The sequence below is a fragment of the Echinops telfairi genome, unplaced genomic scaffold (assembly GCF_000313985.2).
Source record: "Echinops telfairi isolate 266 unplaced genomic scaffold, ASM31398v2 ScPeMD7_7461;HRSCAF=8499, whole genome shotgun sequence".
NCBI classification, from domain to species: Eukaryota; Metazoa; Chordata; class Mammalia; order Afrosoricida; family Tenrecidae; genus Echinops; species Echinops telfairi.
In genome coordinates, this window is record NW_022111361.1 from 6791928 (window position 1) to 6805502 (window position 13575).

Here is a 13575-nt window from a genome sequence, read left to right on the forward strand (position 1 = left end):
CCCTGCAGGCAGCTGGAGAGGAAGGCCCCTTCTGTTAACTCCCGCCCCAGCCTTGGAAGGAACTGGCTGTTCGTAAGGCTGGTGATTTCATCGGGCCACCCATGGTCTTGCGAGATGAAGCAACTTCGTTTTAGTTCTGGTGTTTCTGCAGGTTTTGCCTTTTGTGAGAAGATTGACACCCCAAGAATGAATGGCTGCTGACGGTTTTAACATGCAGCGGAGGTTACAGCCCCCTTTGCTGCTTACTCCTGACCTGCGGTCACCTAAGACCTTCAGAAAACATAACTGTTTCACAATAATAACTAACTGACGTTGTTTTGTGTAATCACTATGCTTTAATTATGTTTAATGATGTTCAATTTGTAACAATGAAAATACATCCTGCCCATCAGATATTTACACGCCGATTCATAACAGTAGCAAAATGACAGTGATGAAGTAGCAACGAACATAATTGTATGGTTGGGGGGTCACCACCACATGAGGAACTGTATGAAAGGGTCGTGGCATGAGGAAGGTGGAGAACCACTGCCCTAGATTCTGCTTTGTCTGGACTGGCCTGTGGGTGCTTGTTGGCCACCGGGTTCTCTTGGGCCTTACTCTATTCAGTTACTTATTCAGTTGCCATTACTCTTACTACATAAAGGTTGGGAAGTAGCCCGAGAATTGACTTGGAACGTGTAGGTTTCTCTAGCAAAATGTGGACCTGACCTACTACATAGTTTTCTGTGAGTCTTTTAAGTTCATTTGCTCGTTCTTTAGTTAGCACATGCAGTAGCCCCAGCTCACAGCAGCATCCAGGCACAGCCTGAGAACCTTCTAAACTGTTCCTGACAGATAATGAATAAAGCCCCAAGTACCAAACCCAATGCCGTTGAACAGTCTAGATCCTATAGGACAGGGTAGAACCATTTCTGTGGGTTTCCGAGACTGTAACTCTTTTCAGGAGTAGAAAGCCTCCTTTTTCTTCTGTGGAGAGGCTGATGGCTTCAAACAGCTGACTTTGTGGCTACCAGCCCAATGCTTAACCCACTACTCTACCAGGGCTCCTTCAGCGTAATGAAGTGTTCTGAAATTCCCATTCTTTTAATGCTATCCACCACTGGTTATGATGCGCGCACCCAATCCAATGCTCCAGGGCTCCTACAACTCCACATTCTTTTCTTGTGTGTGTTGGGGGTGGGGGGCTTTAGGGGTGGAAAGCAGAAAGCCCCCAACACCTCTTTTCCTGGCTTTTACTCTTGGAGCCATTTTCACTTTTCATGATGTGTGAACATTTTTAATGAAATTGACTTTTTTTGCAGAGAATATGTTATCCCTCAATTCAAATTCTACAGGCATTGAATTATCCCTCCCAAATCATTAAGTTATTCTCCCTCAACTCCCTATTAAAAATTAAAATGAATAAGACTATGTTCTTATATACATGGTCTTTCAGTGTTTTTGAAAGTATACACTTCTTGCTCTTTAATAGCCTCTTTACAATCATTTGGAACGTTGAGTTTTCTGGTCTGGCTCAACTCTGACTTTATTCTGTACGGTCATCTAGACGTGACTTTCACACATGGGGTCGTGTGAATTTTAACCCCCCAGTCCTTCATTTCTGGCTGTACCTTCTAATGTCTTACAGATCCAGCTCATGGCTTGCTTACAAGTGTTTTCTGACTGTAAAAGGAATGGGCGATTGCAGTCAGGTTGAGGCTGAGAGTCAGTATTTTTCAGTTTCCAAACACTAGGTTTGTGCCTTTTACCTCCTTTATTTTTCTTTTTAATCCCAGTCCAGTGTTTGGGGTATATCATCTCTTCTGAAAAAGGACAATTCATCGTATCCTCTACAGGTTTGGCTGACGTCCCCACAGTAGATGGATCAAATTATGGGCAAAGTCACAGGCGCCAGAACACGTTACCGCGATTGGGGACCTGGAGTGCCATGTGGCCAGAGCTAGCAGGACCCCAGGTGCTCACTGGCATGGGAGTTCTGGTTTAAAGTGTATCCTGGGTGTTCTCAGGAAGAGCCAACCTCGCTGAAGTCAAGGAGAAGTGGTGTGCAGACTTGGGCATTCTAAGGAATTCTAGAGTGTTGTGAACGAACATAACACAAGCCACCATGTTGTGCTCTTGGGAAAGCACGTGGCTAACGCCAGCTGGTCCTCTGACTTTGGGCTGGATATGTATTGTGCCTGTGTGCTCTCATGTGGAAAGGGGGCTGGCTCAGCCAGACCATCTTGCATGCAGGCGGTGCGGCCTGATCTCACAGTGTATGAAAGGTAGCTGCTGTGACCCTGCTGCTATGGATGATGATTGGTTGAGGAAAGGTGTAAACATTTGCACACAGAAGGCAGGTAGTCCCAGTGGGAATGTTGGAAAAAATAGAAAGGAAGAACGTATCAGTCGTGAAGGGCAGGGAAAAGAGACTCTCGTGACCCCAATATAGATTAGAAGGAGAGAGGCGCTGCTGTAAGAGAGGAGTTGATCAGATTGAATGAGCTACAATTCAGAGTTGCAAAGAGCCCATTCACTGGACTTGTCCAGACCCTTCAAGGCCACCCGGTTCAGTGTGTGTTCTTTTGGTTTCTTGGGTATGACAAAGTCCTCACTCAAGGGACGAGCCATTCGAGGGAGGAGGATTTTCTAACCAGTGGGAGACTGTACACTGATAGGTATTCATACTTAAAACCAGGTGACATGCACACGTGTGTGTTTACACACACACACACACACACACACACACACACAGAAACCAGTCCTTGGAAAAGGTCAACAGGCTAGGTCAAACAGAGGGTCACTGAAAAAGAGGAAGACCCTCTCCGAGATGGATTGAAGTGGGGACTGTGACAGTGCGCTCCAACGTAAGACCAGTTGTAAGGGGGGCGCTCAGGACGGAGCCGTGTATTCTTCTATTGTCCAGTGGGTTGCTCTGATTGGAACCAACAGGAACAACATATGTAGGTATACACTTACAAGCATAGGTGCGTGAATACATCTGCGCACACATTTACATAGGTACACATACATATATATATGTGTGTGTGTGTACACATGCCCATGCCCATATTTACACACATGTACCAGACGGATGCATCCATACACATGTATGTCTATGGAAATAGTTCTATACTCCATAATTCACCTTGCCTCTAGAGGTCTCCTGCCTGTAGAGGACAGAGATGGGCAGACACAAAGGCACCAGGTGAGATCCTGGTAGTAGGGAGAGAATAGAGAACAACTGCCAACAGCCACGCAGATGGAGGCGGAGCAGTGAGAGGCAGAGTGAGACTGGAGAAGGTCTTGAGAGGTCGTGTGACGTAGTTAGTTTATTGTGCCAGCCTGGTCGATAAACACACGTGGGATTAACTGAAGGGCGGAGAGATAAATGGCTTGGCGAGCCTCGCCTGTTTCGTCTCTTGCTCTTTGATCATTGGACCAGTGTGAGGCTGCCTTGCTTGTTCTGTGCTTCCATTTGCAAGCGACACTGCCTGTGGGACACCTAACCCATGGACTGTGTCGTTGTAATTTGAGGTTCCTTCAAGACCTGCTTCGCCACACCATTGGAATTTACATCTCTTGAGCTGGGGACTGTCGGACCCTGTCATCTGGTTGACTGTTGGTGACCTGCCTTGCTGTTTGCTGCCTGTGCTGGGATAGCCTAGCTCTCTCTACAGAGGACTACCCGGGGGCACTGGAGTCCTAAAGGAAGAGAACAAATTGGGGAGCCAGAAGGGAGGGGGTGGCAGTAGGAGCAGAACTGAAGATTGCATGAGGGCCTTCTAGGCACTGCAGTGGGGTGGGCCCCACAGGCTGGCATTGCATTTGTTTCTGATTTGCCGTCAGTGTTGATTGCAATGCGTTGGGTTAGAATGGATAGTTTACGACGTTGTCTGGTAAACCTCTTCTCTGAACATGCAGAGCACAGCAGTTCAGATCCTGAACGGGGCGAGGAGCCAGTACCCCCATTGCTTAGTGGAAAAACTAAGCAACCACTTTATTCCTTTTGTGTTAGGCAAACTCACATGGCACCATATCCTGGGCCCCTCTTCTGTTGCCTGTTCTTTTGTTTGGTTTTGTTTTTTGAACTGTACTGTGTTCAGAGTAGACTGGCTGTTGAATGCGGAAGTGCACTGTGGGAGATTTTCTGAGTGGCAGCCATCAAGGGCTGTCAGGGGCCGTCTGTATTTACATGTTTTCAGGCATGTTTTTCCAGTGTATTGTGGGTCTCTGTCTCTCCTTGGAGCCATTTGGTATTCAGAAGTCAATAAACAAATTACATTGATCTGTAATGCGAGGCTGTCACAATGAGTGATAGGATACCAGCTCTTTCAGACCGGCGCAGGAGGGGCGAGCAAGAAGATTGAAATTGCCCATGCAGATGACAAGGGACCTGTAAGAATTCAGCACTGGCTGCTCCTCTTGGTGAAGCTGCCACCGTGGAACTTTCTGTCCTGGAAAGCCGCTCACTTTGTGCTGATCCTGTGACGTGCGACGTCTCTGTATGGGAGATGCTGGGCTTCATCAGTGGTGTAGCTATCCTGTGATGCATCCTGCCCTGCAAAGAAAGGAGGCTTGTGAGCTATATGGCTGTATTGTTGTAACAGGAAAGTGGACCTCTTAGCAAAATGAATAATACTTGGAATTTATATTTCCTTTCATGATTTATCTCAACTGTCGTTGGCTTTCCTCAGGCACTTGGGAAAAGGTGTTATAATCCCTCTTTTTATAGTACAAGGATGAAGAGCCTCTTGAGATGAGGTGACTTGGGCAAGGTCACAGAGCTGGTGGGTAGAACAAGGGCTAAGAGTCATCTTTCTGAGTCATCTGAGAGGTGCTTAGGTTACCTTAGTGTGGGAGTTATATCATCGGTTGTCAATTTGAGAGGATTATGAGTGAAGGGGTGGAGTCTGGCTTGTCAATCAAGATATAATCAATGAGGCCTCTATGTAGGCATGGCCTTCCCCTGAGGATTCTGGGAACTCCTGGATTTTCCTCATTGGAGGTGGGAGACGCTCTCTCTGCTCACTTCCTGCTAGACATCCCTGAGGAGAAGCCACACGGACCTACCCTGATGCAGCCTGGGAGTTGGAGAAGCCACATGGTGACCCCTGCCAGTGCTGAGGTGCTCACAACACCACTGGATCCAAAGACTTCCCACCCACTGGCCTGTGATCTTCCTGCATTTGGCGTCATTGCATGTGTTGTGTGAGACTGAAGAGGACTTTATAGTTTGGTATTGGACATATGGACTAATATCAGACTTAAGGGCTTGGACTGGACTGAGTTGGGATGCTTTCTTAATGTACAATTACCCATTATATAAAACTCTTTCTTATACACATATGAGTTTCTATGGATTTGTTTCTCTAGTCTACCCAGACTAGCACAGTTAGGTACTGGATTTTCACAAAACTTTACACTTTTTGGCCCTTAAAGTATACTTAGTCAACAATTATTTTATGCAATTTTGGCTCTACCTTAACTTTTTGGGCATCAAAATGATGTAACATTTTAAAAAGAAGTACTTTTTAAAAAATGAGCTTGCTTTTGAAAGCTATTGACGGGAGCCCTGGTGTTGTCATGGTTACCTGTTGGGCTTCGATCCACATGGTCGGCTGTTCAAAACCACCAGCAGTTCTTCGGGTGGAAGACTGAATTTTCTACTCCGGTAAACATTTACAGTCTCAGGAGCCCCTAGGGCTGTGGTGGGGGAGTCAGCACTGACTCGATGGCAGTGAGTCCAGTTGGAAAGGTAATAAATACAAAGTGATAAGTTACGGATAATGTGAGCCCTACTCTGAAACACACGAGGTCGCCAAGAATAAGTCAGAGCAGGCGACAGGTTACTGATTAATTAGCTGATTGCTGTTTCAGTCCTTCGGTGAATTAATTAGTCTTTGATTCAGTTTGTTGTGGTGGTTGCAGATCACTGTGCTTCCTCCTCCCCCAGGCCTTTGTTTTGTTTTAAGACACAGCGTGAACTTCCCCTTGGTGAGTGAGCCTAGGGGCAGCAAGTTTGCAGGAAAGTGGTGATGGTTCCTGGGTTGTCATAAATGAACCGCAGAAGTGTGGCTGGTGGTGTGTCGCTGGGGGTGCAGAGGGCGGGCGTGGCATATGACCATTTGAACGGGCTTCCAAGGAAGAAAGAGACCCTGATAGTTCATAGGAGAACAACACAAGGTTCACGGCAAAGCAAAGGGAATGCCGAGGCCTGGAAATGTCAGTGCTGAAAGACGGCCTGTGACCAGTCACACGAATTTGCTTTCATTTCTTTTAAACTTTCCTTCCCAGTGTCAGTACTGAGACTCACGTGCTGCATCAACCAGCATTTCTCAGGGCTACGGGCTGGGAACACCGGTTAGGTAAGATGCTCCTGGTAAAATGGGCCAAATCTTAGAAGACCTGCAGAAAGAGTCCGGTTTACTTTTATGGTCCATCACTGCCTGGATATCTTGAGGGAAGAAGCTTAAAAAAAAAAATCCAGTTTTTTAAAAAAAATATTTTTTTGGGGGGGCCATACAGCTCTTATCACAATCCATCCATCCATTGTGTTAAGCACATTTGTACATATGTTGCCATCATCATTTTCAAAACATTTTCTTTGTACTTGAGTCTTGATATCAGCTCATCACCCCCTCCCCCCCATGAACGCTTAATTATTGATAAAAACTTTTTTCGTGTCTGACACTGACTGCTGTCCCCCTTCACCCATTTTCTTGTTGTTTGTTCCCCTGCTAGGGGTTATATGTAGATCATTGAGATTGGTTCCCCCTTTCTCCCCTCACCTTCCCCTCCCCTCCTGGTATAGCAACTCTCATTATTGGTCCTGAGGGATTTATCTGACCTGGATGCCCTGTTTTGGGTTTTTATCTATACCAGTATACATGCTCTGGTCTAGCCGGATTTTTAAGGTATAATTGGGGTCATGATATTGGGGGGGAAGAATTAAAGAACTAGAGGAAAGTAGTATGTTTCATGGGTGCTATACTGCACCCTGACTGGCTTGTCTCTTCCTTGTGACCCTTCTGTAAGGGGAGGTCCAATTGTCTACAGATGGACTTTGCGTCTCCACTCTGTGCTCCCCCTCATTCACATTGATATGATTTTTTGTTCTGGGTCTTTGATACCTGCTACCTGATCCCATCAACACTTCGTGATCACACAGGCTGGCATGCTTCTTCCATGTGGGCTTTATTGCTTCTCAGCTAAATGGTTGCTTGTTTATCGTCAAGCCTTTAAGACCCCAGATGCTATATCTCTTAATAGCTGGGCACCATCAGCTTTCTTCACCACATTTGCTTATGCACCCATTTAGTCAGAAAGCCAGTGTTCTGATGTTCAATGGCATGTGTGTTTTAGAGAGTATTCATCTGAAATCATAACCACTTTCTGTATGAGGAAAACCCTACCTTGTTGCAAGACAAATCTGTAGAAATAAGCTTATGAGATAATAAGCATATTGTGGCTACGATTAGTGAGGCAACAGGGATATGACTCACTTTATAATAATCCCCTCTGCCCACCATTTGAGGATACAAGAGAGACCTTAGATGTAATGGAAGGGGAACCTTTATTAAGTCTTAAAAGGTACAAAGACAAAGACAGACATATCGTCCAGATGAGGGAGACCATTAGCTCAAGGTTAAAATGGCATCCAAGGGTTCTTTGAGATACCAAGCTTTAAAAAGGGCATGGGGTGGGGGGCACGCAAAGGAAACCATTGCAAAAGCCTGAGTGGTGGCCGGCAGGTCAGCCCATCACAGTTACAGGTGGGACCGCAGGAGCAGGACCCGGACCAGGTCTGGGACACGCACATTGTTAGAAGTGCTTCCAAGACTGGCACAGGACCTTCCGACCAAGGAAGTGAGGGTGAGACTGAAAGGTCGTGACTCCTGACCCTGTGACCCCTTCTGGCGACCCTCTGCCAAGGACAGCACCTAAACCAGAGAGAGAGAGAGAGAGAAAGATTGCCCTTCCCTGGGCTGGTGGGAGTGGGTGGAGGCAATCTACGCTCCTAGGCATTCTGCTTGAGGGCGGGATTGTCTGCACCCTTGGTCGCTGATCAGAAAGCATTCACCAGACTCTCCTCCCCGTGGGGACTTTTTATTTTGTAGTAGTTGCTTGATGGTGATCTAAGACAAATACATAATGATAGGCACAGCTACGTATTCTGATGCATCTACATAGAATAAAGATGATCTCATACAGATGTACTTCATAATTACTTGTTGAAAGAAAAATAAGAATGTTTGAGAGAGCTCAGTGTTTGGGTTTGCCAGATACATTGGGAGCAATGGTTAGAATACATGCAGCCCTCTCAGTAGGAAAATATTTAAAATGGAAATATTTTTAATATTATTATGCTACGAATGGAAGCATTTCCCTTTATAATTTTTCTGTCTATAATTTTTCTTGAGTTCAATTTGTAAATACAAAATGCAACAAACTCTTCAACAAAATAAGGCACATGTGGCTGACAGACCCCTAGATGTGGGGTGAGGAATTATGGATGTAAGTAACAGTTTGCTGCAGAGTTACCACTCTTTTAGAATTTGTCTAGCAGGTTTTCTGTTTTTTTTTCTGGGACCACCACACACACACACACACACACACACACACACACACAAGAGTTTGCTGCGTTTTCAAGAGAGTGATATCGCGCAGTTGTCTGTCTGAAGTGGGAAGTTAGGTATTCAAGGGAAGGAGCTCATTATCTTGTTCATTGTGCATAGAAAGCACACTTGAAGATCTTGGATTTTTAAAAGATTGCAGGCTTTCAAAATTCTGACAAGGTTGCTTCTAAATTTGTCAATGTTGAGTGCTGTCTTTTCAAGATGACAACTGGTTGGTGGAGTTCTGTTTTCCTGAAAGAAGGAAAGTATCAGAAATGGCTCTTCTGGCATCAGAAGATTCAAAACAAACAAACAAACAAACAAACAAACAAACATATTGTTGAGAACGAGGGGGCCTGTGGCAGAGACCCAAAACCCATCTATAGACAATAGGACAGCCCCTCACAGAAGGGTCACCAGGAAGGGATGAGTCAACAACCAGAGCGCAGTATAGCACCAATAAAACACACACTATTCCTCTGGTTTGTTGAGGTTTCCTCACCCTCACCCCCCATCATGTACCCAGCCCTGCCTTTCACAGCAGGCTAGATTGGAGCACGTACACAGGTGCAGAGAAGAGCTCAGGGCACATGGAATCCAGGTCAGATAAACCCTTCAGGAACAGAATTAGGAATATCGATACCAGGAGGGTAGGGGGAAACGTCGGGGGAGCGGGGGAGGAAGGGGGAATTGATGACAATGATATACGCATGATCTCCCTCCCCGCCCAGCGTGGTTGACGGGAGACAGTGGACAGTGTAAGACATGAAAACAGTAATAATGTATCAAGTGGTCATGATGGGGGGAGGTGGGGTGGGAAGGGCAAAAAGAGGAGCTGATGCCAAAGGCTCAAATAGAAAGTAAATGTTTAGAAAATGATGATGGTAACACATGTACAAATATGCTTGAAACAATTGATGTATGGAATCTTATAAGAGCTATAAGAGCCTCCAATAAAGTTATTTTTTATAAAAACAACCCCTCCATCAGTTGGAAGTGAAGGATCGCAGTAGAAGGAACCTATATAGCAAGTGAAAAGGCTGGGCCATAAGCTTGGACCCGTTCTAAGGTACAAAATTTACTATATCAGAAAAGATTTAAATATTCAATATAAGCTGGAAAAGTACTTTGGAATAAAAATACTAGTGGACAGATATTCCTTTTTTGTTTATTTACAGAGTAGTTACACCCCACCCCACCCCCACACACACATACACACACACTGTTTCTGGGAGCATGTGTTTGTTTTTGTTTTTTTTAACTAGAATGGGACAGTCTTCTTCTGAGAAAGTAATTAAATGCTCTCGCAGAGTTAACGATTACTTTTCACATGGTTTAATCTTCTCAACAAAAGCCCAAACTCTCAAAGTCAGTTGTTTCTGTTAGCAGCTTTCCTATACAAATTATTATCGGGTGAAAAAGAAAAGTGTGGTGTCCAGAGCTGGGTGTACTAGCACGTGTTTGACAACCCGTTCCCAAGGGCAGGGGTAGCTCTGATTTGTAGAGTTTTGCCATTTGCTGTGGTGCAAACATCCGCACCACTGCCAGTTTCTACCAGTCCGACATTACAGACCGTGCAGTTGGGGAGAGATGCGTGGCCACATCTCATGATGCAGTGTTTTCCCTACAGACACAAAACAAACCAACCCACTGCCATCAAGTTGATGCTGGCTCGTAGCGGCCCTCTCAGACAGGGTAGAATTGCCCCTGTGGGTGTCCAAAACACAATCTTTACAAGAGTAGAAAGCCCGTCTTTCTCCTGAGGAGCTACTGGTGGTTTCGAACTGCTGACCGTGCATTGCCAGCCCAATGCATAACCCCTATGCCACCCTTCCGGTTTTATAAATAAGCCTATGGCATGGATAATAGTACAAACCAGGAACAGTCACCATGGAGACCCCCATGTGTATCAAAGTAGAGCTGTAATCCATACCATTTTCAATGACTGGCTCTTCAGAACTGCATAGCCAGAGCTTCCATCTGAGATCTGGATAAGCCGAGATTTCCAGCCTTTTGGTGAGCAGCCAGCATGCTAATGTGCAGCTAAGGGATGTCTGTTATTTCTCTAATCTTGCTGTTATCACAAAGACAAGGTCTTCATCCTTACAAGATCTAAGGACAAGGTAGTAAAACAGTTCAGACAGAATAAGATGTGAGTACTTATTATACTTTCTAGTATTATAATTTATTTAATTGTGACTCTGTATAATTTAATAGTTAATCATGGCTATCCTGAGACACTTGCATGCAAAAGGACTGGAAATTAGTGACCAGCTCTCACAAGTACGTAGGAGCTTGCCCCAAGGCATCCTGAAAGGGGCGTAGGGGTCTGGATGGAACACTTCTTCTCTGTGTGATGGGGAGGGCACAGTGCCCTCAGTCCGTGTGGGAGCATAACAAGAGCCCCTTGCTTGTCGGGTTGCTGGGAGGATTCAAGGAGATGTGAATACCAAGGACTTCCTGTAGTACCAGGCACAGGGGGCTGTTCTTCGGTGCCTTCGAGTTGATGCCGACTGGTGGCGACCCTGTGTGTGCGATCGGACTAAGCACTGCCTAGTTCTGGACCATCTGTAAGACGGTTGCTGTGTTTGAACTCCTTGCTGCGGACTCTTGTGTAAGCCTCCCTCCTTAAGGGGTTTCCTGTTTCACTGGCCCGATGCTTTTCCCAGGAAGATGCTCTTCTCCAGGGACCGGCCCATCCCACTAACATATCCAACCGGTGTGGGGCAAAGTCCTGCCACCTCTCTTATAAGCAGCCTTTTGGTTGTACTTCCTTCAGATGAAAGTGTTCCTCCTTCTGGCAGGCTCTGTGGTACGTTCCATGCTCTTTGCCAACACCGTAATTGAAAGGCACCAATTCATGTCTGGTCCTCTGTCTTTGATATCCAACTCTCTCTTCTCCTGGGATGATTGAAAATCCTATGGCTTCGAGCGGGTGTCCCTATGCTTCAAAGTGACAGCTTTGTTTTTCAACACTTCAAAGAGGTCTCTTGCAGCGGATTTCCCAAAATACATTGCTTGACTTCTTGACTGGATATTCCTGGTGTATCCAAGCAACATGAATTCTTTGGATACGTTAACTGTTTCCTCTGTTATCATGGTGTTGTTCCTTCGTTCAGTTGTGAGGGGGACTGATATTGAGCTGAAACCATACTGAATCCTGTAGTCTCTGGTTGTCCTTAGGGTGTGTTTCACCCCCTATCCGCTTTCAGCAAAGAGGTTATCTTATCTGCATCTTGCAGGTTGCTAAGGAGTTTTCCTCCAATTCTAATGCCACCTTCTTCTTCAGGGACCCGTTTTCCTCATGAAAAATAAGACGGGCAGTGACCACTGTTTGTCTAGTGGCAGAACACCGTCACATAGAGTCAGAAGATGAGCCCCTGAGGTTGGAAGTCACTCAATGTGTGACTGGGGGAGGCTCCTTCCTGATGTGGATGGAAGAAAGTTCAAGAAGACAAGCTCTGAAATGCACTGTTGAAAGATCGTGAACTAGAAAACAGCAAGGGAGCTCGTGCTTCCCATTTCTCAAGTGAGATCATGGAGAAAAAAACCTCAAGCCTCAAGTTTCAGTATTTAAAGATGCTTTGCAAAAAAATAGGGAGTGCTACAGGATGCACCAGAAGGAAGAGAGAATGCATAGAGTTACAACAGCAGGGAGAATCAGTCAAGTGTCAACCTTAGGAGGTAGCATATAACCAAGAACTGATGGGACTGGCGTGAAAAACAAGGCTCAGGGGATGGACAGAAGGCCCGGGGAAGGTTTCGGTAAATGGGTGCGACATTGGGAACGCTCACTTTGTTATGCCAAGAAATCCAACCAGTCATTAGGAAGATAGAATATCTGTGCCCATTCCCAAGAAAGGTGACCCATCCAGGTGTGGACATGATCAAACAGTATCATTAATGATCACACACAAATGAAATTTTGCTGAAGGTAACTTGACAACGGCGGCAGCAGTACATCAACAGGGTGCTTCCAGAAATTCCAGGTGGATTCGGGAGAGGATGTGGAATGAGGGATTAGCATCGCTGATGTAAGATGCATCTTGGCTGAAAGCAGAGACTTATTGCCCCTGTGCAAAGGCATTCAGCTGGGTGCATGTTAACATTGTGAAACATGGGAATTTCAGAACACTCAGTTCTGCCCGTTCAGGACCCGTGCGTAGACGAAGAAGAGGCAGTCATTTGAGCAGGACGGGGTTTGTTTTCACACCAGGACCGGTGTGTCTCAGGGCTGTCTCCTCTGACCATTCTGGTCCTATTCATATGGTTGGCACAACAGCAAATGCCCAGTTTCAAAAACGAAACGAAACCAAAGCAGAACTCCCATCGCTGTATAGTCAATTCTGGCTCATAGCAGCCCTGCAGAACAGAGTCAAACGGCCCCACTGGGTTTCCAAGGCTGTGATGATGATGATGATGGTGATGAAGAAACCCAGTGTCTCTTCGTTCTCATTTGGTGCTTTCAAGCTGCCCCATCCTTTGCTTAGTAGGGCAATGCTTAACCACTGCGGCACCAGGGCTCCAGGTGTTTGGGGCATGTTAATTAGTACAGTAAACTCTGATGGAAGCCTGGCCTCTGGGTCTTGCATTTTAGGAGCCTCCCAAGTTCCCCACCTTTGATCGGGCGCAATCTTACCACTTCCCTCCTGCCGCTCACTGAGTGGACGGTCATTGAGATTTCCTCCTCTGACACGTTTCTACCTTGCCCGGGTGCTGGCTTTGACACGTTTTTGCTTTATGGTGTTGGTTTTTGAAGAGTAGAAAGAATATGCTATGACGCTCTCTAAAAATACTCCACCAGGTATTTTAAATCGTAAGTGAATTTAAGAATGGGATGAAGGTTGGCAACAGGGACCATAAACTGAGTTAGCATAACATTATTATTATTATTATTATTGCTGTTAACAAAAGCAGGGTTGGGTTGTTTCTTTTTTGTTAGTGACAAAAAATATATTTTGTATTCATTTTAATT

The 13575-nt window shown here is 45.6% G+C and overlaps 1 protein-coding gene and 1 non-coding gene across 3 annotated transcripts in view; both read left to right on the top strand.

Moving 5' to 3' along the window:
• The window catches only part of NEBL (nebulette), a 463302-nt gene that overhangs the window by 137765 nt on the left and 311962 nt on the right, over positions 1-13575 (top strand). The gene's annotated exons all lie outside the window — the stretch shown is intronic.
• On the top strand, positions 8518-8582 carry LOC115873107. Its single transcript, XR_004048233.1, has one exon. It is a non-coding gene; the product is annotated as a U7 small nuclear RNA (small nuclear RNA).